General features: G+C 44.6%; 1 long non-coding RNA gene across 1 annotated transcript in view; it reads left to right on the top strand.

Annotated features, from left to right (window-relative positions):
• The window catches only part of LOC137635751 (uncharacterized), a 35,712-nt gene extending 12,509 nt beyond the window's left edge, over nucleotides 1-23,203 (top strand). Inside the window, exons 2-3 of the long non-coding RNA XR_011042771.1 lie at nucleotides 21,300-21,397; nucleotides 22,939-23,203. This is a non-coding gene — a long non-coding RNA (uncharacterized lncRNA). The remainder of the gene's footprint in view (nucleotides 1-21,299; nucleotides 21,398-22,938) is intronic.
• Nucleotides 23,204-26,535: the final 3,332 nt, after the last annotated feature.

A 26,535-nucleotide genomic window follows, 5' to 3' on the forward strand; every position in this document is an offset into this window, starting at 1 on the left:
CCCAGACTCAGGCGATATGTCCATTTTGCAGAAAGACGTATCTCCGAGCTTCTACTGTCGGTTCTTTCAGATATTAGCGTCCAGGATCGGCTTCGTTCTCCGAAGATTTTGGGACGACTGGCTAATCCTAACAGACATGTTGGCTTACCTTCATCACCAACGAGACAACTCAAGTTTACCGCAATCTGAGGATTGAAGTAAATCTCGAGAGATATCCCGGCTTCCCTATCAGAGATGGTTATTCTTAGGCATGTTCATCGTCATCAGCCTGCAGAAGTTTCCTCAGAACGACGGAGTTCAAGGTGGAAGATGGTGGTGGTCTCTTCCTTCTACGAGACACTTTCAACCAGCAGTGGTTACGTCTCGGGGGCCACCGTTTCCCTCTAGTTCATCAAGTCTGCATTGGACTCCTTCGAATCCAACCTCTATAAGGGCAGCCAGATGCCAGGTAGTTCAGCACGAGAGATCTCCTTATTTCTTGTCTTTGGGGACCCGGACAGGAGGCGGACCTGAGAAGATGATTGACAAACGAGAACCTCCGCCGAGGAGTCAACCTCCTTGTCCTTTCCCTGGATTTGACTCTCCCTGTACGAATTGGCTTCCAGGCTCTAGTCAGAATCTGATTGGCTCTGTCATTTAAATCTCCTGGAGATGAGTGCAGCCTTCCTAGTCTTACAGCAGATGCATCAGTTCCTGGTGGGTCACTTGGTGGTATTGTGGAACGACAACACTACGATAGTGGCTTAGAACAAACAGAGCAGTGCTTGTTTTTCGCAGCACCTCTCTCTTTTAGTATGGTATGCCAAATGTTCTGAAGGCTACTTGGTTTCTCTCAGCTCAATTCATTCCAGAGAAGCAGGAATGTGCTCACGGTCTTGTGAGCAGAGTTACTTGGATAGTGGTCCCCGAGCGGTCTTTGTATCATCCAGTGGCCTACAAAGTCTGACTTTGAGGGGTTCCCTGACTGGATGTGGATCTCTTCACAATGGGCTTCCGCTCTACTGTTTACCAGTCCCGGATCCCCAGGCTCTACGGCAGGATGTATTCAGCAATAGCGGGTCAACATCGGTGTTTTAGCCTTTTTCCTCTGCGCTGCTTGATGACAATGGTGCTTAACAAGGCAAGATCTGCAACCTGGCAATAACCATCTTAGCTCCACTTTGCATCTGTGGCATGGTTCCCGTACCTCCTTCAACGGCTGATAAAGTCCCCGAGAAACTCCCTCCATGACACGATCTACTTGACAGCCACATGTGATCATCTTCCACATACCAGTAGGCCCCCTACAGTAGTTCTTCACACCTGGACACTTGTATAAACTATAAACTTAAAAGAAAAAAACAGAAAGAAAAACAAGATAAAATAGTGTGCCCGAGTGTACCCTCAAGCAAGAGAACTCTAATCCAAGAACAGTCGTTTGATTTTGGAATGTCCCAAAACCAAAATTGACTATTTGTCCAAAATCTTCAAGGCTGCTTGGATGAATTTGAAAAAGAACGAGCATTGATATGCATTCTGAGGTATAGAGAGGCTGCCACTTTAGAAAAAACAACTGCTGAAAATTATTTGGGCAATTTTCAAGCTACATTATCTGGACAATCTTTTCACTGTGATGAAATGGGCCTCTCTTGGAAAAGCCCGAGGAGGATTTATACCACACAAAAAGACAGGGCATGCTCTCCAATGTTCGCCCACGCGCGAACCAACGGTTTTCCATCGCGCGGACGGATGGTGTTCTGTCGCGCGGACGGATGGTGTTCTGTTGCTCGAACCTACAGTGTTTCTTCTCACAAACGTCGGCTTATTTCTTGCAGTATCCATTGCTCGTCTATGGGTTATCGCTCGCCGACCACCAGCTCTCGCCCTTCTTACCACGCTCGCCCTCCTTCTGCGCTCCTTCGCTCACCTTCGTTTGCGTTACCGCGCATGGACGCTTCCACGTTCGCCCACGCGAAAATCTTCGAATTACCGTCGCGCGAGCTCCAGGGCGATTGCGACCACGATTCCCAATGGGGTTTTCGCAGCATGGCCAGCCTGGCGAGTTTCTTCTGGAGCGTATTTCCAGAACACGGCCTCACCCCGTAAACGCAGAGCATGGCACTTGCAAGAATAGGAGAAACTTAAGTGAGATCTGAGCAATACTCCTCTTTCCTGAACCTGGGTTAGCCCTTCCCCGTCATTCCCTGGAAGGATTTTTGGCGGGGGGGGCTTTCCGTTCTAGATTTCTCCATCGGACAAGGGGTGACTGCTTACCCCTTCCTCTGGGAGCTTACCAGGTTCTTTCCCTCCTCGGTTACGGCCCGAGGTTTGGTTCAAGGAAGCTACAGGAAGATCATGGGAACTTTCCTCCTCTCGAGCTCAGGCACCTTGGCCTTTCGTCGTTAAGTATCTAACTTGCGGACAAGCTCGATGGTGTACCATCTGGACGCGCTGACTGAGGGCTTCCTTCGGGTGTCTCATCTGTGGAGGTCGACGACCTCAGACACCCTTCCATCCTTGAGAAGAGTTTGTTTGTGCCCAAGGACAGAGACTTAGACAGCGGCTGTGCGGAGGAAATCGACTTCCGTTTTCACTCCTCCAAGGCGCTTTCTTCCAGACTCTGCAGGGCTCCAGCGCCCTTTTCTTTCAACCACGTCGGCCTAAGTTATCGGCTACGACAACTGGGACAAGGTGTCCAATTGCAGTTTCCTCCTGTCAGGAACAGATGGCACGGGAGACTCCCCCGGGGGGAGCATAGTCCTAAAAGGAGTTCACGAACTCTAAGATTGCAGGCTTTTCGCTGGGAGGATGCTTAAGGTTACTAATCCGAATGACAGCTTCCCGATGCCCATTCCCGCACAATCTCTGTGATCAGCCAAGGATATCGCGCCTGCCGTCTCTGTCAGCGAATTCAGTGTCTCTGAACCTCTATGCCATAGCGTCAGCAGAGTTGCCCGGTTGGGCAGAATGATCCATACCTTAGATGAAGGTCTTCCTTAGGATCATCGACGGCTTCACCCCCGGCCTCCTCAGTCGATCCTTTTTTGTAAGGAAGGATCTGAGAGGGGATGTCCGTAGTCGACCTCTCAGCCCTGATATATCGCGCCTGCCGTCTCTGTCAGCGAATTCAGTGTCTCTGAACCTCTATGCCATAGCGTCAGCAGAGTTGCCCGGTTGGGCAGAATGATCCATACCTTAGACGAAGGTCTTCCTTAGGATCATCGACGGCTTCACCCCCGGCCTCCTCAGTCGATCCTTTTTTGTAAGGAAGGATCTGAGAGGGGATGTCCGTAGTCGACCTCTCATCCCTGATCAAGTTTGTCGAACAAACTTCGGCCAGCGTAGACCAGCAGAATCGATCAGACTGGTAACGAGGCGACAGGACTCCTTAAACCCTGGATCGGAAGGACGGGTACTTTCAGTTTCCATTCCATCCATCTTCCAGGGTGCTCGTCGAATTCAGCCTAGGCTGCAAGTATTCCTGCTTATGATGCAGTGTGGCTATCCCGCCGTGGCATAGCAGGTTTGTTTCCCCAGAGAACTCTCCCTGCCTTCCTCTGGGCCGCTCAGGTGCAGGCTTCCGCCTCCTCTGCTGTTTGGAGGGCTGGTCAACTCTGGTAGGCTCGGGTTTCGACCTTCTTCAGCGCCGGGACAAGCTTCCGGATGCTTACCATGAGTGTGGGCTCATGGTATTTTGCTTGGAGCCTTCTCTTCCTCTGCCTCAACATCTGGAGTATCTGGCCATGATATTGAGTCAACGGCCTTACCACGTTGGAAACCCCGCTTCTCGTCCGTCCAGCGAGGTTAAGCAACGTCGGTACTTGGATGGGTGACCACCTGGGGACGCCAGATTCTGTTACCACATCCTCCGAGCCTTCCTTTCGGTTGACTGTGGCAAGACTGAGGAGAGTCGCAGTACCTGTTCTCAGTCAAGCAGAGCTTTCAGCCCTACCTTGGAACGTTTCATAGTTCTCCTTTCCTCATTGACCCGTCTATAGTCCGAACGGTCGCCTCAGGATAAGTTCCATGTGGGGCAATCCAAGTTCCGGTGGCTTCAGGCAATGTTTAACCGGACTTCCTGGCCCCTATGGGACCAGTGGAACTATTAGACCTGCAATGGGTGTTGACCTATGGAGCCTCTTGATGGTAGTGGATATTCTCGTCCTTTCCCCACATTCTTGATGCTGTTCTCGGACTCGTCAAAGAAAAGGGGGGGCATGTTCCGGTCCAGGCCTATGGTCAAGACCTGAAGGATACCTCTCCATCATTCAGGCAGGCTTAGGGGCCTTAGTCTGGCCCCTCTACAGATCCTACAGCTCCTGCCGAGTCGCCCCATGCGCGTCGACTTCATGATTCTGGCGTATTCTAACCAGCAGGGGACGCATTTTCACACCTTCACATCTTGCAGTAGAGATACCGGGATGATTGAGATTCTCTCAATACCACCATCGGCTCTTTCATTTCAGGCAGGGGAATGTTCTCTCAGACTATCCGAGCAGAGCCTCGTAGAGAGAGTGTACCTGGGGGTCTTTGACCTTGGGTAACCAGCAAGTACTGGTCTGGGGGACCTGATCGCGACAGCTTGGAACCTCAAGCTTCCGCTATTCTTCCCCCCAGTCTCAGACCCCGAGACTCTGGCAAGATGCATTCCGGTGATGGTGGGACAACTTCGACGCCTGCGTCTTCCCTCCTTTTTGTCTGTGGACAATGGGTCTCAACAAGACCAGGTTGTCTGTCAACCTTTCAATGGGAGAGCTCCACTGGGACTATGCGCAAAACGGTTTCTGGACCCTCTGCTTCCCCTGACGGAACTCCCGGGAGAGCTTCTCCCACGGCGCAGACTACTCAAGCAACCACACTGCGACATCTCTCCCGAACCGGGGCGGCGCTTCGGCTTCATGCCTGGAGACACTACGCCTCCTCCTGAAGAAGAGACAACCCGCTACAGTCGCGGTACGGAGGTCGCGTCATCTGCGATAGTCATCCACAGGGGTCTTCCAGGCAAAGTGAAGAGTCTAAGGTGGTTGGTGCCGTGGGAGATATACCTCTTCCCTTGAGGCCTCTTCTCCAGCAATAACGGTCTTATTGCCTTTCGGCGGGAGGAAACTCCTTTCCGCTCTCGGCAATGAAGCCTGTTGCTCAGCCTTTCCCTGACCTTCAGGCTTAAAGGAATAACTTTTTCCTGCCCGCTGGATCTATCCTCGCTCATGCGAAGCTACGATCGTCCCTGCCCTAGTCGGAGGAAGACCTCCAACTTGGAGCATGGCTCGGACTTTTAGACCTTCAAGAGATCTTCTCAAGACCCTTTACGACAGGCCTCGGATTGTATTCCGCCTTGGGTCTCCTGCTCACTCTGGCCACGGCCAGTGTGTAAGCAATCTTCTTGGTCTCTTACGACTCCCCCCTTTCTAAGGAAGAGGGGAAGGCAACATTCAGGCTCGCTCATGAGTTGTTGGCTAGACTCAGAATCTGGGGGTCCCGGCCCTTCGGTCCGATTCATTCAAGATTTCGAGTCTCCATTCTGTATCTGATGTCCCAAGACCTTCTCTTTCTTGCCAGTAAAGGAATCGAGAGGTTAGCGCTGGGAACAGCTGCAGTTTGTCCTCAGTTGCAGCCAATTTGGGAGCACAAGGAGGACAGGGGGGGAGAGTCACCAGTATACCTCTTCAGCCCGGACTCAAGGACATTCATCTCGACCTATCTCCAGACCTTCCCCCGTCACGTCGCCTTACAGCACGATGTTGGATACATCGCAACGTCCCTCGCCTTCGAGTAATACTACTCGGTGACGCAGGTGCTACAAGCTGGAGTCTGGAAGCGTCTAATGACCTTCGCAGCCCGCTTCCTGCAGGGCGTGACCCACAGGAGTCTCGATACGTTTTCTATCGCTCTGTGGTGGCTACACAACAGCTGGTTTAACCTCAGGCTCCTTTTTGGACAGGTAGCAGAAGGTTAAGGGCATTGTTATCAGGTTTTAGTCTGCATGAACGAAAGAAGTATGTCTGGCCCTTACTTCTTTCTTCATCATCCCCTCTACAGGGAAGCAGCATCCTGGTCTCTGCATAGCTGACCTCGAATCTCTGCAGGTAAACCATGCTTCCTTGTGTTCCGAGTATTGAGTCAATACTGTCGCGTCCCCCATACCCTGACGAGGTGGCATTGGGAACGTCCTAACCCAGAGTTCCTTCTAGAACTCCAGGTCAACTGCCTAGGACGGGTCACACTTCTTCCTTCACACACAAGCTTACGTAGGCCACATGGTTCCTTGCGGAGCAAGGAACTTGTGAGGTGCAGGGACTCCTTTTCTCGAGTGCGACTCACTCGGATTCTGAGTCCCCGGGTAAAGCCAAAGCCAGTATGGCTGGGGACTTTTCACCTTACCTAAGGGGTAAGTCACCCTTTGTAAATAGCGTGGTTTGTATTTCGGTTACGGAACAAATGACAAATTCGAAGATAATTTGTATTTTTCCTAACCATACAAACCTTAGCTATTTACACATATTTGCCCGCCAGCCCTGTCCCCCAAGACAAGTCCTACCTCTAAGTGAAAGTAAGCATTCATCTGTGTGTGAGGGGGGGGGGAAGGGGTAGCTAGCTACCACTCCCCTACACCCCCCCCCCCGCTAACTAGCGCGGGGGTAATACACCCTCGTTAAATTCTAATGGCTCGCCATTTAAGCTGCGCTAAAAGGTAACCCCTCTGTAAATAGCTAAGGTTTGTATGGTTAGGAAAAATACAAATTATCTTCGTATTTGTCATGTTGTTTTATTAGTATTTAATTTTAAGCTTTTGATACAATATGAGTTTTATGTTTTCAGTTGGATATGTTTTTAAGTCAAGGACCTCCTGTTTATTAAATGATTTTTAATATTCTGCCATGGCCCCAAGTTAAGACTCCATGTCCTTATGAAGCCACGTTGGGAACCCTGAAGAGACTATTTCAAGATCTTTGATAAAGTAAAGACTGAGTTTTTGAATTTCCTTTTCGTATGCTTTAGTGTTGTGGTGGCCAGGTGGTAGCGTCCTTGCCTAGTGATTGCCAGACTGGGGTTCGAGTCCCGCTCAAACTGGTTGGTTTTTCTGGTTGCTGCAACCTCACCATCCTTGTGAGCTAAGGATGGGGGGTTTGGGGTAGCCTATAGGTCTATCTGCTGTGTCATCAGCAGCCATTGCCTGGCCCTCCTTGGTTTTAGCTTGGGTAGAGAGGGGGGCTTGGGCGCTGTTATGTATACAGTATATGGTCAGTCTCCAGGGCATTGTCCTGCTTGATAGGGGAATAACACTATCCCTTGCCTTTGCCATTCATGAGCGGCCTTTAAAGCCTTTAGTATTCTTTTGTTTGCAGTTGTGTTTTGGTCTTGGTGAAGCATTTGTATTTGTTTTGAATCTTTTCTTTTTATATTAGGAAGTAATTCTATCTTTTGTAAATCATTGAATTCCATTTGTTTATTCACAAATTCGGGAAGACGCTGAGTAAGCTGACTGGGTTTTTTAATGTCAATAGTTGGGTCTAGCTTTGATGACTTTTCTACGTAGACCAATACTTTGGCTCCTATTTTTATCTGTGTAAACACTATTGTCAGAAATATTCATTGCTGCTTGTTTCCTCCATCTCTGAATAAACTTACTCCAGTTATCATCACGTTCATCAATATCTTTATTGTGGTTACAGGTTGGGAATCCCTCATACAATTCTTTTGACCCAAAGAGTTTCAGATTTCAGAATAGCCCTCTATTGTCGGGTTCACAATTCCTTTGTTTTATTCTGATGAAAGTTGCGTAATATATCTTATTGAGTGGCAACTGTTTCTCCTGGAGGTAATTACACACACTGGGCCAAAACTCTTGCTTCCATCCAGTGAAGAACTGGCTAGTTACCTGTGATTTATTGCCAGCCCTTCACATCAATGTGGTTCTTCCTGAAAAACCTTAGCGTTTTTGGAATGGTATTGACCTTCAAGGTTGCCAGTTGCCTAATCCAACAACATTGAGTTGGCGTATCTTTCATAAGTTTATACCCAAACAGGCCTTATCATCTTGTGTGATATAAATCCTCCTCGGTGTTTTCCAAAAGAGGCCAATTGACGGTGAAATGATTGTCCAGACTACGTAACTTTGAAATTCCACAAATCATTATCAGCGGCTGCTTTGTCTGGAGTGGCTGCCTCTTCATGCCTCAAAATGCTCGTCTTTTTCAAATTTATCAAAGCAGCCTTGGCTAGCCTTAAAACTACACTAGTCTGTGTCGTCACTTTTTCGAGGGATGCTTTTCAATAATGTTTGATTGTATTTGCTTTGCCTTTACACACACGTTGGTTTCAGAATCGTTATCACCTACCAACTTTTTTTTTTTATCCTTATCAATACCAGTTTCTGTACTTTGTTAGTGGTCTTCTTGGCTATTATTATTATTATATATTACTTGCTAAGTTACAACCCTAGTTGGAAAAGCAGGATACTATAAGCCCAAGGGGTTCCAACGGGGAAAGTAGCTCAGTCAGGAAAGGAAACAAGGAAAATTGAATATGGTAAGAACAGTAACAATATCAAAATATACATTTCCAATATAAAAACAAAACAAGAGGAAGAGAAATAAGACAATAGTATGCCTGAGTGTACCCTCAAGCAAGAGAACTCTAACCTAAGACAGTGGAAGACCATGGTACAGAGGCTATAGCACTACCCAAGACTAGAGAACAATGGTTTAGTTTTAGTGTGTCCTAGAAGAGCTGCTTACCAAGAGGAAAGTAGTCACTGGACAATTACAGTGCCGTAGTTAACCTCTTGGGTGAAGAAGAATGGTTTGGTAATCTCAATGTTGTCAGGTGTATGGGGACAGTGGAGAATGTGTAAGAAAAGGCCAGACTATTCAGTGTATGTGTAGGCAAAGGGAAAATGAACTTTAACCAGAGAGAAGGATCCAATGTAGTACTATCTGGTCAGTAAAAAGGACCCCATAACACTCTAGTGGTAGAGGTGTATCCCTTTTGCTACAATAGTTTATCCAAGTTTGAGCACAGAGCCATTTTGATTTACCATACTCTTTGAAAGTGTTGGTCATGAAGGCGTACCTTTCTGCCTTTCAGTTATCTCCTTTCTTAATTCTGTAGTGGTTTTCAAAACTGTGCCATTACTAAACTTTTTAGGAACCGTTCTGTTTGAATAAATTAACGAAAAAGTTAACGAAACTTTTGTGGGTTTGAACTGGGCAAGTCACCTTTTTTTCGAACACACCCATCCCTGTAGTTAAGTGTGTCGACCCATTCAGATTAGAATTTCAAGTTGATAAACCTCTTCTTCTTCCTCACTCGCTGATCTTGTGATATCGACAAGGTCCTCATTGGTTAGGGGCTCCGAGTGGCACTCGATCAGTGAGTTGATGTCACCCGTCGTCATGTCAGAGAGACCTTCGTTGGCTACTGACCGTGTCAACCACACAGCCTTATCTAAAGGGGAGGGGTGAACTTTGTCTGGCGTAAATCCCTCATAGTCATGAGTAACGTCTGTCCACAATTTTCTCCAACTTGCATTCAATATTTACTGTTTCATCTTATTAAGAGCTTTCTGAATGTTGGCCAGGCACGTTGCAATGTTGTATTCCCTCCAATATCTCTTGAGGCTGAAGTCCTCGTCGTCTTTGTCGATGGAGGAGATGAGGCCCTCCATTGTGGACCTCGTGTAGAAGGCCTTGAAGGCTCGAATGACACCCTGATCCATTGGTTGTACGAGGGAAAGTGGTGTTGGGGGGGCAGGAACTTCACTTGGACCCCGTCATAATGCAGATCCATTGCATGTCCGGCTGCACAGTCCATCAAGAGGAGGACCTTAAAGGGCAGCCCATTCTCCGCGAGGTACAGCTTCACCTGTAGGATAAAGCAGTTCACGAACCAGTCTAGTGTGAGGGCTTTGGTTATCCATGCCTTTTGATTACTCATCCAGTAGATGAGCAGCAAGGCTTTATTTTTGTTTTTCAGAGCCCGAGGATTCATGGACTTGTAAATTAAGCCGGGCTTGAGCATGAAGCCCGCAGCATTCCCGCACATGAGGAGAGTGACTTGATCTTTGTGAGCCTTGAACCCTGGCTTCTTCACTTCGTCCTTGTAAAGGAACGTCCGGGACGGCATCCTCTTCCGGAAGAGGCCAGTTTCATTCATGTTGAACACCTGCTCCGGGAAATAGCCACCTTCTCTAATTGATTTCGGGAACTCGTCCTCGACGTAATGAAGAGCTACCTCTTGGTGTGCCGAGGCGGCCTCCCCCATACAAAGGAAAGCTGCGAGGGCCAAACCACCTCTTGAATTTCTCGAACTAGCCCTTGCTTGCAACAAAACCACGTTTTTCTCATGGGGCAGGGGCATCATCTTCATCGTCATCATCACCTTCGTCGTCTTCGTTAGATTTTCCCTCAGGAACTAGGCTATCATACAGGGTTTTGGCTTTTGTTTGAATCATGTTGGTATCGAGGCTAATCTTCTTTCCCCGACAGTCTGTTATCCACATTGATAACGCATTCTCCATTTGCACAATCGTCTTATTACAAGGAATCACAACGTGCTTATTGTCCTTAGAGAATGTTATTGAGGCAGTTTTACGTATTTTCATTTCATCTCTCTTTATGTAGCGAACCGTCGATTCATTCACTCTGTAAATGCGGGCAACAGAAGCATAGCTATTGCCTGCCTTAAGCATGTCCAATAATTTCACTTTCTCGTTCACCATCATTTTTCTCTTTCTAGGTTCACTAGAGGATGTAGAGGGTGAAGGATGTTTAGGAGCCATTTTCAAGGGCGTCACAAGCACTATTTTACACTAAAAAGCACAAGAAAACAGCTAAAAGTTCCATGCGTCAAGACTAAGCAACAGAAGCGAAGCGAGAGAGAACAATGAATGCGGTCTCCCTTTGCGTGGCGCACGGCTGGTAGAGATACTGGGTAAAGCGACTTGGCGGCTCGGCCAATTAGCTTGCGAGATTCTGGAGCCAAGATGTCCAGTGAATCAGAGAGGTGGATTTTGAGTTGCGTGCCATCTCCGTGTTGATACCTGATGTTCTACTGTACTCTTTGCCTTCTGCTAGCGCCCGCGTAACTGTCGTACCATTTTTTTCTAATTTTTGATGAATATTTTTGAAAATCCTTGATGCATTGAGACCGCGAAACTTGAGCCGCGAAATGGCGAGGGATTACTGTAGTCTAACGCACGTTCTTGGTCCTCTCTGGGAATACCTTTCCCGTCTGTGGGTTAGGCTCTTCTCCCAAGTGGTTTTTCTTTAGCTAATTAATTTCAAATAAAACTATTTTTAGTCTAAATTTTGTATAGCAATAACGAGGCCGCATTCCGTTATGTGATGGCAGCTTGTGGAGGAAGTGCAGTGTCTTCAGCATGTTAATGTACCTCTCGGGGGACACCTTTCCTGTCCGTGGGTTGGGTTGTTCTCCCGAGGGTTTTTTTTCTTTAAATTTTTGGTTTTTCTCTGGATCTAGTGATGCCATATTTTTCGTTCGGCTCAGTCAGCCATTGTAAGGAGTACAAAGTCGGATGTTCTTGTTCCTGGGGTAGTTGGTGCTCTGCCCATTCAATGCCTTCTTTGCCTGCGGCAGTTGATGATCATCAATCTGACTTTGGCCTTTCCCGTATGCCGGTTTGGTTTCCGGAGCTGTTGGTGACTAGAACTCCTCAGAGTTCTCTGGGGAAACCCAAAGCCAAGATTCGGCTACGTTTCATAGTAAACACTCGATGTCGACCTTCAACTTGAGCTAGAGCTCATTGATGGGAAGCAGACAATGCTGCCCAGAGGTTCACCTCCAAGAGTAAGAACTTTCCCTACCGAGGGAGAGTCCCTCCACTAGCCGCTGTCCTGCAATCTTCCTGCTTGTGGGGAGAGTTGCCGACAACAGCAACAGAGGTTGGTCGCTTTTCTCTGTATGCCCAATCGCCTACAATTACCCGTCAGCTTGCGACCCCCCTCGGTTCTGCGTCGGCTCGTAATCGCCCGCGGTTACCCGTCAGCTCGTGATTGTCCATGGTCGCTTGCTAGCTCGCCATCGCTTGTTATCACCTGTCAGCTCTCAATTACTTATCAGCTCTCTTCCAGGTTTCTGGTGTCCCAACAACTGCTTCTAGCTCCTGACTTTTTCTTCTACTCATGATTGCCTGCACTTCAAAACCTACAAGGTAACACAGACCAGCTCGTTTCCGGTTTCTGCTCGTATCCAATCTTTTTCTGCCTCTGCAGGCAACTCGTCGAAACCTCTGGTAGTAACCACTATTCAGTGTCACAGTACACATCTCGCTACTTTACCTTCCGACGTAAAGTTTCCCTCTCTTAGATGAACTGCTCTTCCAGCTTGTAGGTAGATTTGCCGACGTCAATCAAAGAATCTCTGAAGCCTTGTCCTTTGGTCCTTTTCCGACTGTTCGACGGAGAACTTCGCTGGGAGTTGGTCGCACAACTTGACCAGCTGTGATCCTTACTTCAAGCGAGCACACTGCTCTTCCAAGCAAGACTCTCCTTCTCTGTTCATAGGAGAGTATCTTCATCTAGACAACACAGATTGTCATCCTTCAATCTCTCTGAGTTGCGCTATTTCCGTAGTGCTTCTCTTGACCTGCAGTTAAGGGAGTTGAGCACACGCTCCCTTCTTGGAACCTAACCTAGCACTCTCCAACGATGGGCAGGGTAAAGCACAATTGTCAACATTTGCACTTAATACCTTGCTTGCCACATGAATTGGTTGTTTCACAAAAGTACTGTACAGTGTTTTCGGTTCCTGATGTTTTCATCATCTTTGAGCTTTGAAGAGCCCACTTATACGATTGGCAGTCTTCTTCATCGGCTCTCCTTTTCTCGTCAGCATTCATGAACGTTTTCTTTGCACCACTACCACTTCATTACCACTTCTTCTACTAGTGAGTTGACGTGCCGTGTGCCTTAAGGACGAAGTCACCTCTTTTGCTCCCTACCTCTTCCCTTGCCTTACTTTATGGTGTATGGTTACCTCACAAGCCAACGTCTTCACCGATAAGTTTATCGTTAGTTGCACATGCGCTCTCACCTATATGCCACATCCAGGCAGGTAGAACATATTTCTACAAAGCGGTTGCTGCAACAGAAATATTCCAACCACTCGCCTCTGCCACCTTTCTCTTGTGATTCACACAGAATCTTGTGAAAATAACTCTGAGGTTAATTTGCTTTTCTTCTCCCCACAAGTTCGAGAACTTTTCGGATCGCTGTCATGGTTTTTGGGCCGATTCCTTGGATCTTTTCGCCCCTTCACACCTGGTTCGGGAGACATAAGCCCGCGGGGTTATTCCTTTTTCATTCCCTCTGTTCTAGGGCATTGAATTCAACTCATGCTTACGTGATGAGTATAGCAACTTAGATTGGAGGATTCCTCTCTGTCCTCATCGGCCTACACTCCCTTAGGACTTATACCAGTAGCTGTGCGAGCCTCCTCCAAAGATGCTCATACGACCAACCCTTAGCTTGACCTTGGTCTTATTCGTCAACCCTCTGACAGCGACACTTTCCCTCAGCCTGAGTTCACCCATCGTCCAGTGTGTTTCTATTGGGATAACTCCTTTCTCGTCCACGAGTTAGGTTTGCCCCATTGTGGGTAATCCCCTCTTATGAGTTTGGAGTATAGTACTCTTCTTTTTTGACAAGGACAGAGGATCCGCAGCTCAGAAGAGCATGCAAATCTTCTCATCCCACCCACATGTTGAGGTATGATGGCGGTTCTCCCAGACTCAGGCGTTATGTCCATTTTGCAGAAAGACGTATCTCCGAGCTTCTATTGTCGGTTCTTTCTGATATTAGTATCCTGGATTGGCTTTGTTCTCCGAAGATTTTGGGACGACTGGCTAATCCTAACAGACTTGGTGGCTTACCTTCATCACCAACGAGACAACTCGAGTTTACCGCAATCTGACGATTGAAGTAAATCTCGAGATATATCCCGGCTTCCCTATCAGAGACGGTTATTCTCAGGCATGTTCATCGTCATCAGCCTGCAGAAGTTTCCTCAGAACGACGGAGTTCAAGGTGGAAGATGGTGGTAGTCTCTTCCTTCTACGAGACACTCTTTCAACCAGCAGTGGTTACGTCTCGGGGGCCACCGTTTCCCTCTAGTTCATCAAGTCCGCATTGGACTCCTTCGAATCCAACTTCTTTAAGGGCAGCCAGATGCCAGGTAGTTCAGCACGAGAGATCTTATTTCTTGTCTCTTCAGGACCCGGACAGGAGGCGGATCTGAGAAGATCATTGACAAACGAGAACCCTCCGCCGAGGAGTCAACCTCCTTGTCCTTTCCCTGGATTTGACTCTCCCTGTACGAATTGGCTTCCAGGCTCTAGTCCCAGAGATGAGTGCAGCCTTCCTAGTCTTACAGCAGATGCATCAGTTCCTGGCGGGTCACTTGGTGGTATTGTGGAACGACAACACTACGATAGTGGCTTAGAACAAACAGAGCGGTGCTTGTTTTTCGCAGCACCTCTCTCTTTTAGCATGGTATGCCAAATGTTCTGAAGGCTACTTGGTTTCTCTCAGCTCAATTCATTCCAGAGAAGCAGGAATGTGCTCACGGTCTTGTGAGCAGAGTTACTTGGATAGTGGTCCCCGAGCGGTCTTTGTATCATCCAGTGGCCTACAAAGTCTGACTTTGAGGGGTTCCCTGACTGGATGTGGATCTCTTCACAATGGGCTTCCGCTCTACTGTTTACCAGTCCCGGATCCCCAGGCTCTACGGCAGGATGTATTCAGCAATAGCGGGTCAACATCGGTGTTTTAGCCTTTTTCCTCTGCGCTGCTTGATGACAATGGTGCTTAACAAGGCAAGATCTTCTGCAACCTGGCAATAACCATCTTAGCTCCACTTTGCATCTGTGGCATGGTTCCCGTACCTCCTTCAACGGCTGATAAAGTCCCCGAGAAACTCCCTCCATGACACGATCTACTTGACAGCCACATGTGATCATCTTCCACATACCAGTAGGCCCCCTACAGTAGTTCTTCACACCTGGACACTTGTATAAACTATAAACTTAAAAGAAAAAAAAAAAGGAGAAAGAAAAACAAGATAAAATAGTGTGCCCGAGTGTACCCTCAAGCAAGAGAACTCTAATCCAAGAACAGTCTTTTGATTTTGGAATGTCCCAAAACCCAAAGTGACTATTTGTCCAAAATCTTTAAGGCTGCTTGGATGAATTTGAAAAAGAACAAGCATTGATATGCATTCTGAGGTATAAAGAGGCTGCCACTTTAGATAAAACAACTGCTGAAAATTATTTGGGCAATTTTCAAGCTACATAGTCTGGACAATCTTTTCACTGTGACGAAATGGGCCTCTCTTGGAAAAGCCCGAGGAGGATTTATACCACACAAAAAGACAGGGCATTGCCTGGGCATAAACTTGTGAAAAATACACTAACTCTAATAAGGTTTGGTAATGCAACTTGGGGACCTTAAGATCAATCCCTCACTTATTTACCATTCCAAAATCTCAAGGTTTTTTCAGGAAGAACCACATGACGAGGGACAACTCTTTGATGTGGAGGGCTGGTAATAAACCCCCGGTAACTATGTTCTTCACTGCATGGATGCAGTTGAGTTTTGGCCCAGTGTGAGTAATATCTCCAAGAGGAACAGTTGCCGCTCAGTAAGAAATATTACGCAATTTTTGTCAGAATAAAACATGGGAATTGTGAACTCGACAGTACAGGCTACAGTATTCTGAAATCGGAAACACTTGGGATCAAAAGAACTTTGTATGAGGGATTCTCAACCTGTAACCACAAAGGTCTTGATGATTGGATTAAGACTATTCATAGATGTAGGAGGAAACAAGCAGCAATGAATATTTCTGACAATAGTATTTACATTACTCTCAGATAAAAACAGAACCAAAGTATTGGGCTACATAGAAAAATCATCCAAACGACCCCAACAATTAACATTAAAAAACCCAGTCAGCTTACTCATAGTCTTCTCGAATCACACGGAGAAGGTTTTACAGCAAGTTACAAGAGGATGTTCTGGATACCTCCAGAATTCTCCAGTTGCCGGCTAACAACCTAGCGGATTATCTTCAGGGGTTGGTGTTGTGGACGGGGTATCTCGCCCCCCGTTGCCACTCTCCAGCGTTGCCGAGTTTTCTTGGATACCTGGGGGGGGAACTCCTCTTGATCTCAACAATGAAAGGTAACTGCTCGTCCGTGAGCCTTACCTTCATTCTAAAAGGAATTAGCCTTTCCTCTGCATCGGTATTTTATCTCCTCATGCAGTGTTTCAAGCTTACCTGCCCTCAGTCGAAAGTTAGACCTTCTTCCATGGAGCATGGTTCGTGTCCATTGGTCCTTGAAGGGTGCCCCCTGACGACCCAGGACGCCAAACAGATCTTCACCTAACCTTGAAGGCAGGCCTCCAACTCGTGTTGGCTTTAATTAAGAGTGTCGGCGAATCCCATGGTCCTCCTTCAACCTCTCTCATTCACACTGATGGGTAAGATAATACTCGATAATTTTCCTCATCTCTCTGCTAGTAAGAGAACTCTTCGTGTCACACTGTTTTGGGTTCCTCTTCCTAGCCCTATCACGCCTGCATAGGACGACAGTCTCGTAAGACGTAACTCCCCTGGATTATTCTTTTTCATCCCCAATTTTTCTAGGGTATCGAGTCTGCTCATGCTTACGTTTACAAACTATGGCAAACATAGATTATAGGGAACCTCTCCTCTTTACTCCTTGTCATCATGTCACCGTTGGCCCAGGCTCCCTCGTGACTTTTGCAAAGCAACTTTTGACTCTAAATCTTGGGGTTCTCCATTGGGAAGGCTAAATATGACCAACTCGGAGCTTGACCTTGGTCTTGTTCGTCAGCTCGCAGAGAACGGTGCTCTCCCTCAACCTGAGTTAGATCAGTCAGCGGAGGGAATGCAAAGTCTGAAACTTTAGGGATAACACCTTTCTTATCTGCTAGTTAGCCAGTTAAATTTATCTTTAAGGGACTGCAATACCTCTATAAAGAGTTAGGAATATTCATTGCTTCTTCAACTGCCTCATCCAACCAGCAGGACTCAATGGTCTCTGTGGCAAATCCTATTGCTGGATCACACAAGGGCTCTTGCAAACTCCTGCAAGGTATTAAGGATCGACGTTCAAGGGGCCACTCCTGAACAGGTGAACAAGTGGAATAAAGTGTGTTTCTCCTGCAAGGGCTTATGCAAACAAGTGTAGTTCGCAAACCCCACCCAGTGACATAGGTTGACTACGAGGCAGGATATCTGCATTTCAGCCGCAAAGACGTGCTCATCAACACAGATCCATCCACCTGTGGAGGTGCAATAGCAGGCCTCTCTACAATCTACGGGAATCGAAACATTCGTACGGACTTTCGGATCAGGCATTACATCATCAATGCATGGTTGTTTTTTCATGTCTCTGAGCTTCTACAGTCAACTTTCTTTTAAGAAGTCCAGTATTCGACCTCTTCCAGAACATGTTTGTTCAACAAACTCCGTTCAGCACGGAGATGGCAGACACGATCAGACAAGCAGTAAGATCACTGGACTTATGTGCACGCTGGACCTCAAGGAAGCATACTTCCAGATCCCAGTACATCCTTCCTCAAGGAAGTATCTAAAGATCAAACACGACAACAGGCAATACCAGTTCAAGGTGCTGTACTTCGTTCTTTCAACAGCACCTCAGGTTTTCACAAGAAGCTAGTGTCAGCCTGGGCCCACAGGATTGGCATCCGTCTCCTAAAATACCTGGACAGGTGACTTATCCCAGCAGACTCCGTGGCTACCCTTCTTCAACACCAAGACAGACTCCTAGAATTTTGCCGTGATCTGGGGACTGTGGTAAATCTCGAAGTCATCCTTTCTTCTAACACAGAGTCTGGTATACCTAGGCTCAATCATCGACACCAGCCTGCGGAAAGTCTTAACTTCAGACGACAGGATCCAGAGGCCGAGGAAGGTGGCAAGTCTCTTCCTTCAACAAGACGCGCTCCCAGCCCAGCAGTGGTTACATCTCATAGGTCACCTTTCGTCCCTGGTTCATCTAGTCTGCAATGCTTGCCCACGAATCCGATCTCTTCAGTGGGTGCTAAAATCCAGGGTACTCTCTGGGTACTCTGGTCCTTCTGAGCAGAAGACGGACCTGAGATGGTGGGTGACAGATAGGAATCTCCACCTATGGGTTGACCATCTTGTTACTCCCCTGGAATTGATGCTTATTTCAGATGCATCAAAAGAAGGGTGAGACCCCTTATGCTGCACCACATGGCCTCTGGGCTCTGGTCAGAGTCTGAAAGGTTCCAGCGAAAAAATCTCCTAGAGATGAGAGCAGGCAGCCTTCCTAACCCTACAGCAATTCCATCATTTCCTGGCAGTTCACTCGGTGTTGATGAGTGATAACACCTCGTTAGTGGCTTACGTATACTAGCAAGACAGTACCTTTCCACACCATCTTTGCCATCTTGCAGTGGAGATGCTAAGATTGGCAAAAGACAACTCTTCTTTATCGGCTTGCCTTATTCCGAGCTAAAGGAATGTGCTTGCTGATAATCTGAGCAGAGCGACTTGGATAGGAAGCTCCGAGTGGACTTTGAATCATCTAGTAGCCAACAAAGTCCTGACTTTTTGGGATTCCCTGAGAGTGGACCTGTTCGCAACGTCCCTGAACAACTGGCTCCTGCTCTACTGTTCACCAGTCCTGGATCCCCAGGCCCTCTGGCAGGATGCATTCCAGCAACGGTGGGACAACACTGACATTTACACTTTTCCCCCATTCTGCCTGATGAGAAGGGTGCTCAACAAGACAAGATCATCCGCAAACTTAGCAATGACTCATATCTCTGTCATGTGGAATGGCTCTCAGACCTTCTTCAGCTGCTGATGGAAGTTTCGAGAGAGATCTCCCTCCACGACATAACCTACTGAGACAACCAGACGTGAACATCTTCCACAAAGCTGTAGGATCCCTACATCTTTATGCCTGGATATTATCCAGCATCCCTTCACACAGAGGCTTTACTTCCGGAAATCTTCAACTGCCGTTTACCAGGGTAAGTGGACTGTCTTCTGTGGTTGGTGTCGTGGAAGTAGTATCTCCCCTCAATGACACTATTCCAGCATTAGCGGAGTTCCTCGGATACCTTCGGGATGAAGAAACTCCTCTCAATCTTGGCAGTGAAAGGCTACCGCTCAGCTTAGAGCTTTGCCTTTAAGCTGGAAGGAGTAAACCTTTCCTCTTTGTTGGAGTTCTCTCTTCCCATGGAATTTTGAGCTTACCTGTCCTCGGACGTTAGACCACCTCCATTTGCATCCTTCGGTCCCCGAAGGGTGCTCCCTGTGAACTATTACGCCAGGCATCAGATCTTCACCTGACCTTGACGGTTTTCCTGCTTGCTTTGGCTTCAGCAAAGAGTCGGCAAATTCCGTGGTCTTTACTGCAACTTTTCCGATTCAAGGGGATGGGGAGAGATGATGCTCGAGTTTGTCCCTGAGTTTTTCGCAAAGACTCATAAACCAGGAGTAGCGGATCTTAGATTTTGGGCCTTCGGATTGGGAATCTTCGTGATGTAACCAATGATCCAGATCAACTGCAACTTTGTCGAGTGAGGAGTTTGAGGTACTACTTCAAGAGAACCGCAGGAGCTCGCTCCCGAGTGTCAGCACTTGGAAGGTCAAGAGTAGGATCACCAAGAACATAATCTCTGCCTTGATTCGTAAGGTTATGGACCGAGCGTTGAACCCCGATTCTTCTCCATAAATGAGATGACCCACAGCTCATGACATTAAGGGTACAGGTACGTCCCTAGCATTCAAGAAAAACTACTGACACAGGTCCTACAAGTGGGTATGTGGGAGCGTCACACGACCTTCACCACCCACTACTTTCAAGACGTGACCCATGGAGATGTTCTCCATTGGTCCTGTGGTGGCTACAAAACAAGTGGTTTAAAGACCTCAGGTTCCTTGATGGACAAGTATTGTATTAGATAGTGAAGGGCAGTGGTTAACCGGGATTAAGTCTGGGATATATGAGAGGAATGACTGGCTCTTTCTTTCTTTCATCTTCCCCTCTCTTGGGGAACAGCACCTACGGTACTCTGCTAACTGGCCTCCTCCCTCTGCAGGTAAAGCCATTTCCCTTGTCTAACCTAGAATAGAGATATATACTTGTCCCCATACCCCCTGGCAAGGTGGGATTGAGTACTGTCTATGGCTGGTTCAAAATTTCCTACATTTCTGAGAATTCTTACCTAGACTAGTCACACTGCTAGTATCACACAATACTCAGTTTGCTCAGGCCATTAAAGTGTGCCATTACACTTAGGTTTTAGCAAGGTGTAAGTGTTTTCCCCCTCCTGTTTGTGTAACACGAAGGGGGAAAAACCCCTGGTCAAAAGCTAGCCAGTAGGTTAGCACCATCACCCACCTTAAGGGTGAGTCTTCCCTAATAAAGAGCGAAAGGGTTTGTATTTAGTGTCGGAACAAATGACAAATTTAAAGTAATTTGTATTTTTCCTAACGATAAACCTTGAGCTCTTCATACAAACTTGGCTCGCCATCACCTATCCTCTGGTAATTCCTGCCTGCCATCAAAAGTGACAATAGAACACAGGTGCCTGTGTGTAAGAGCAGGGTACCTGGTACTACCCCCTACTCCCCGCTAACTAGAGATGGGGTAGTTACACCTCGCTAAAAGTTTTATGGCTAGTCTTCTCGCTGGAAGTATATACCCTAATAAAGAGCTCAAGTTTTGTATCATTAGGAAAAATACAAATTACTTGAAATTTGTCCTTTATAAGAAGCATAGGTTTTAAACGAGGAAATTTTGATGTCTTATTATTAAGAATATGTAAATCATTTTGGTATCGAAACTTCATATTCTTGTTTAGCCCAACAGCTCTCTCTTAAAGGTTTGGGCCTAAACGCAAAATGGTAATCAGGGTTAAGTGTTGGAAATGAGGGAGACCAGCCTATTACAGATAAAATTCTTCAAGAGTGGATTTAGATCTTTTGAGTTTTGAGAGGAAGAGAGTAAAAGGTTTTCCTGTAATACACTATTAGTTTATTACAAATTTAACATACAAACAGATTCACTTAAAACATGAGATTGACATATTTGTTGTTTATATTTGAGAAACAACTCTAGGGATGTATGCAAAAAGCTTTCAAAGTTGCTATCTTTGTATTATATTCTATTATTGTTTTTAAAATCATAGGTATAGAGAGCCAGATTCTAGATATTTCACATTCAATTAACTCCTACTATTTCCGTGTTCTTCATGTTCTCATTTATCTTTCAGATGTAGCCTATAGCCCTGAGAATGCCAGTCGTAACAGGAAGGACCCCCATACATATTTTGCCGTACTTCGTGGACATTTATACTGAGTTAATATCTAGGTACAGTAGATACTTATTTTATCATCTCCTCTATCCATAACTGTACCCCTTTAATTTTATTCATATTGAACCTCTTTTCTTGCTTTTCCTCCCCATCTTGCTATCTGACCTACCTTGAAATTTTACCTCACAGTGCAGTGCACATGTTTTGGCCTCATTGCACCCCTGTTTAGAATGGTCCTCTCTGTTCAATGCTGGGCCATGTGGACAAAAATCGTGAGTCCAACCCCAATATTAACAGATAGAATTCTCCCACAGGAATCCATTAAGGGAAAGTTGATAAGATCTTAGGTTTTTATTACTATTCTAAAAAAAGATTATTGAAGTATATTTGCAGTTATTTAGATAAACTATTCACATTTGCATTTTATTAAGCAATATAAATTTCTGATTTGAATAGATACAGTATTCTCACATGGATACAAAAAATATCACAATGTTCATTTAAAAGGGCACACTATTGCTAATTTTTCATAGAAATTCTCTTTCTTTGCCATCTAAGACATTCCTAAAGGTTTGAATGATGAGGAAAACGTCATTCTAATCAGTTATTTTAATAGACAAGATTAATGTTCAAAATAGTACTACCTATTTCATGATCTCTGTGCTATCATAATTTCCTATAATAATCTTGATAAACCACCCTTTGATATTTTGAAGCTATTTTTGTAAACAACGACCATGTCAAACCAGTGTTTTTTTTTTGGCAACGGTCCTGTTGTATTATTTTGTCTTTCAATATTTGTACTCTTCGATCTGTTTAAATCATTGAGTGATATACAGTATGTTGTGTCAGGACTGAAATGCTATGTCCATGTGTTAACCCTTTTACCCCCAAAGGACGTACTGGTACGTGTCACAAAAGCCATCCCTTTCCCCTCATGGACGTACCGGTACGTCCTTGCAAAAAAATGCTATAACATTTTTTTTTTTCATATTTTTGATAATGTTTTGAGAAAATTCAGGCATTTTCCAAGAAAATGAGACCAACCTGATCTCTCTATGACAAAAATTAAGGCTGTTAGAGCAATTTAAAAAAAATATACTGCAAAATGTGCTGGGAAAAAAATAACCCCTTGGGGGTTAAGGGTTGGAAATTTCCAAATAGCCTGGGGGTAAAAGGGTTAAGGATAGATGGTGGCGAGGGAGTAAGTAGGGCTTGAGAAGAACTTGTTAAGGGGAGAAGGTCGAAAGGGAGGCAGAGAATTACTTGGTGAGATAAGGTGAAGGATAATATGGAGAGAAGAGGTTTGGTGGAAGAGGAGAATGCCTTTGTTAATGTAAGGATAACTTTGGGAAAGAATTTGTTGATTTTGTAGTGGAGAGGGGTGGGTGTAAACTTGGTGGTCTATTTTCTTGAATTGTTAGTCACTATGACAAGATGTTAATTTAATTCACTTAAAGGGGTAGCTGCCTAAGTTTTAGCAGTCTGGTAATGAAGCACTTTTGCTATTTCATTCGAAGAATTTATACTAAACTGATAGTTGAGGAAATGAAGGTACAGTAGTGACCCTTTTGATAACTTTTCTGTTTTATTACAGGTAATACATCTGAGAGATTAGACGTACATAGACCTCGATCAACTTCAGCGATCCCATGAAATGTGTCCTTGTCATTCATTGAAGAGATTGAAATTGCAGCCGAGCCATTGTTGATTATGAAAAATCTATATTTTAAAATTGTTACTGTTCTCAAAATATTTTATTTTGATCATTCATTACTCTTTAATATGGTTTAATTCCTTATTTTCTTTCCTCACTGGGGAATTTTTCCCCGTTGGAGCCCTTGGGCTTATAGCATCCTGTTTTTCCAACTAGGGTTGTAGCTTGGTTATTAATAATAATACTTTATAGAAATACAGCAGTACTACTCAATGTCTATCATCAATGTCAAGATGTTACTAAAAGGTGAATAGTATTGTTCTTGGTGACCCTGGCCAACTTTCCTTCTGTCACGTACTCTATACACTGTTTCTTTTGACAATATTTAAACTTGACATCTTAATTAACTATGTGAACTTGAAGTAGTTTTAACCCTTTTACCCCCAAAGGACGCACTGGTACATTTCACAAAAGCCATCCCTTTACCCCCATGGACGTACCGGTACGTCCTTGCAAAAAAATGCTATAAAAATTTTTTTTTTCATATTTTTGATATTTTTTTGAGAAAATTCAGGCATTTTCCAAGAGAATGAGACCAACCTGGCCTCTCTATGACAAAAATTAAGGCTATTAGAGCAATTTAAAAAAAATTATACTGCAAAATGTGCTGGGAAAAAAATAACCCTTGAGGGTTAAGGGTTGGAAATTTCCAAAGAGCCTGGGGGTAAAAGGGTTAATTAACTATGTGAACTTGAAGTAGTTTAACTAGTTTAACTCCAGTATCAGTTCAAAGGACGTATAGGGTTCAGTTTTCTCACCACTGATGTCTGTCTTGTGCCCTTTCCAACTCCTGAGTAGTAATAACCATTTTGTGCATGTGAAGTGTAACCGGAGTTGGTTAGGATGAGGATAAAAATATGGGTCTTCATGGGATCAGTTCATTGGATTTGTTCTTCTCCCTTTTCATAATGTGTTTTGAAATTGTTTCTCGAATACTAGGAGTTATAATGTGTAAAATTATATATGTAATTGGTAAGTTAAGTAAAAGGGCATCTGATTGTGAAAAGACAACTTTTGAACAAGAATTTAGTAATTTTGTTAAAATTCAGTCTAAGAATTTGTAATGAATTTAGTGATTTGGATAAATTTACCCTTTGATTTGACAAATTATTTTTGAACAGATATTTAGTAATAACACTTATGATTGTGAAAAGACAACTTTTGAACAAGAATTTAGTAATTTTGTTAAATTCAATCTAAGAGTTTGTAATGAATTTAGTAATTTGGATAAATTTACCCTTTGAGTTGACAAATTATTTTTGAACAGATATTTAGTAATTTGTATTTTATGGAACACTTATGATTGTGAAAAGACAACTTTTGAACAAGAATTTAGTAATTTTGTTAAAATTCAATCTAAGAATTTGTAATGAATTTAGTAATTTGGTAAGATTTATACTGATTTGACAAATTATTTTTGAACAGATTAGATATTTAGTAATTTGTATTTTATGGAACACTTATGATTGCTTTTTGTTTTTATTCCAAGTATTCTATGATAACTTGGTTTATGGTATTTTTAGCTAGTCAATTGAAGTTTTATCATTGAACAGCTAATTTACTGTATATCATAACTAATGATTGATTTTTTATGAATCTCTCCTGATGTTCTAATTGCTTCTCTCTGGAAGCTTAGTTTCGTCGACATTTACCCCCTAAAACTTAAAGAATTTCCTGATTAATTTCCTTTCAATAGGCTTTATTCTTTTCCTTTCAATAGGCTTTATTCTTTTCCTTTCAATAGTGTTTATTTTTTTAGTAAAGTGATGAGACTGGAGCGGTTCATGGCAAACCCCGATGGCTTGTGCTAGCCACACAGTAGTGTCTTTCAGTTACCATTTCAGATTTTGGGTTTTGATTATCGTATATTATTAGCAGTACCAGCCGAACACGGTCGAGTCCCTTGTCAGGCTGGGAGGAACATAGAGAGGAGAGGTCCCCTTTTCTGTTTCATTTGTTTGATGTTGGCTACCCCCCAAAATTGGGGGGAGTACCTTGGTATATGTATGCATATTATCGTGCCAATGACAAAAACTCGCAGGAGGGCATTTCAATTGCTTCCCTTGAGCTCTTGATCCAAGCAATGAGGGCCCAGTGGGCGCCCTCATTGGATGTGTTCCATTGTTTATAGTGTTGCCCCACATGGACATTCAGTGTTGATGGCTAATTCCCATGTGTGGTGGATATCTCTAGGTTTGCTCAGTTTCACCCTTGCTCTGTTTAGGGTTACCCAGTCCTTCCTGGTGAGGGTTAATCCGCACTGGATGGCCGTCGATCACTTTCCCGACTTTTGTAGCCTGTGATCAGCTGCCCGGTTTGGTTATGGCCCATCCACTGTTGCAAAGTTTTTGCGGGATTTCAGTCTTTGCCTTGCTTCCTGATGATAATGGAATGGGTGCCAGGGGTCATTAATTTGTTACGTCTTTCAATTTTCTGCTAGCGTTTCTCGTCAGATATGGGGATGGGATGCTGACCACTATAAAGAATTTAGGGTGCCTGTAATAATCAGACATGGCTGATTTAGCTCTGTTTAGTGATGTCTTTCTCTGGGTTTAATACTACAGCATAAATTATTCAGGGAATAGTTTCTGGGTGATCATGATCCACATACTCTTTTGCTTTCCGTCATGGACAGTACTGCGATTTGATTAGTCCTTGTGATGATTGTCAAGGCCTCTTGTGGAAAAGTATGTTTCTATAGTTGCTGACCAAATTGAAATTTAAAGGCAGAAAAGGAAACTTGCTTTTAGTTCAGGGGGAAATCCAGCTCAAATCCTGAACATATAAGGTCTGTGTCTTCTTCAGTTGCACAAAAAATTGGCTTATTGAGAAAGTCTTTCAAGATTTTCGGTGATCAATCTATTCTGAAGAAGTGTTTTAATTCTTTCATTCTACCTTGTTTTGAGTAATGTTCTCCTGTCTGGTCTTCAGCTGCTGATTCTCATCTTTATTTGTTGGACAGAAACTTACGGTCTATTAAATTTCTTATTCCTGATCTAGATATTAATCTCTGCCACCGTCGTTCAATTAGTTCATTATGTATGTTGCATAAGATTTTTCATAACTCTGACCATCCTTTACATTCAGATCTCCCTGGACAATTCTATCCTGTTCCTAATACTAGGCAGGCAGTTAATTCTAATAGCCAGGCCTTCTCCATCATGAGGCTCAATACTACGCAGTACTGTAGAAGTTTTATTCCAGCTGTTACCAAGTTGTGGAATGATCTTCCTAATCTAGTAGTTGAATCAGTAGAACTTCAAAAGTTCAAAGTTGGAGCAAATGCTTTTTTGTTGACCAGTCAGACATGAGACACTTTATAGTTTATTTATGACATATTTGTTTTTGATGTTGTTAATAGTTTATATGTGACATGTTTGTTTTGATGTTACTTTTTTTAGAATGATTTATTGTTAATTTGTTCTCTTCATTTATTTATTTCCTTATTTCCTTTCCTCACTGGGCTATTTTTCCCTG

This window comes from Palaemon carinicauda, unplaced genomic scaffold, assembly GCF_036898095.1.
Source record: "Palaemon carinicauda isolate YSFRI2023 unplaced genomic scaffold, ASM3689809v2 scaffold167, whole genome shotgun sequence".
NCBI classification, from domain to species: Eukaryota; Metazoa; Arthropoda; class Malacostraca; order Decapoda; family Palaemonidae; genus Palaemon; species Palaemon carinicauda.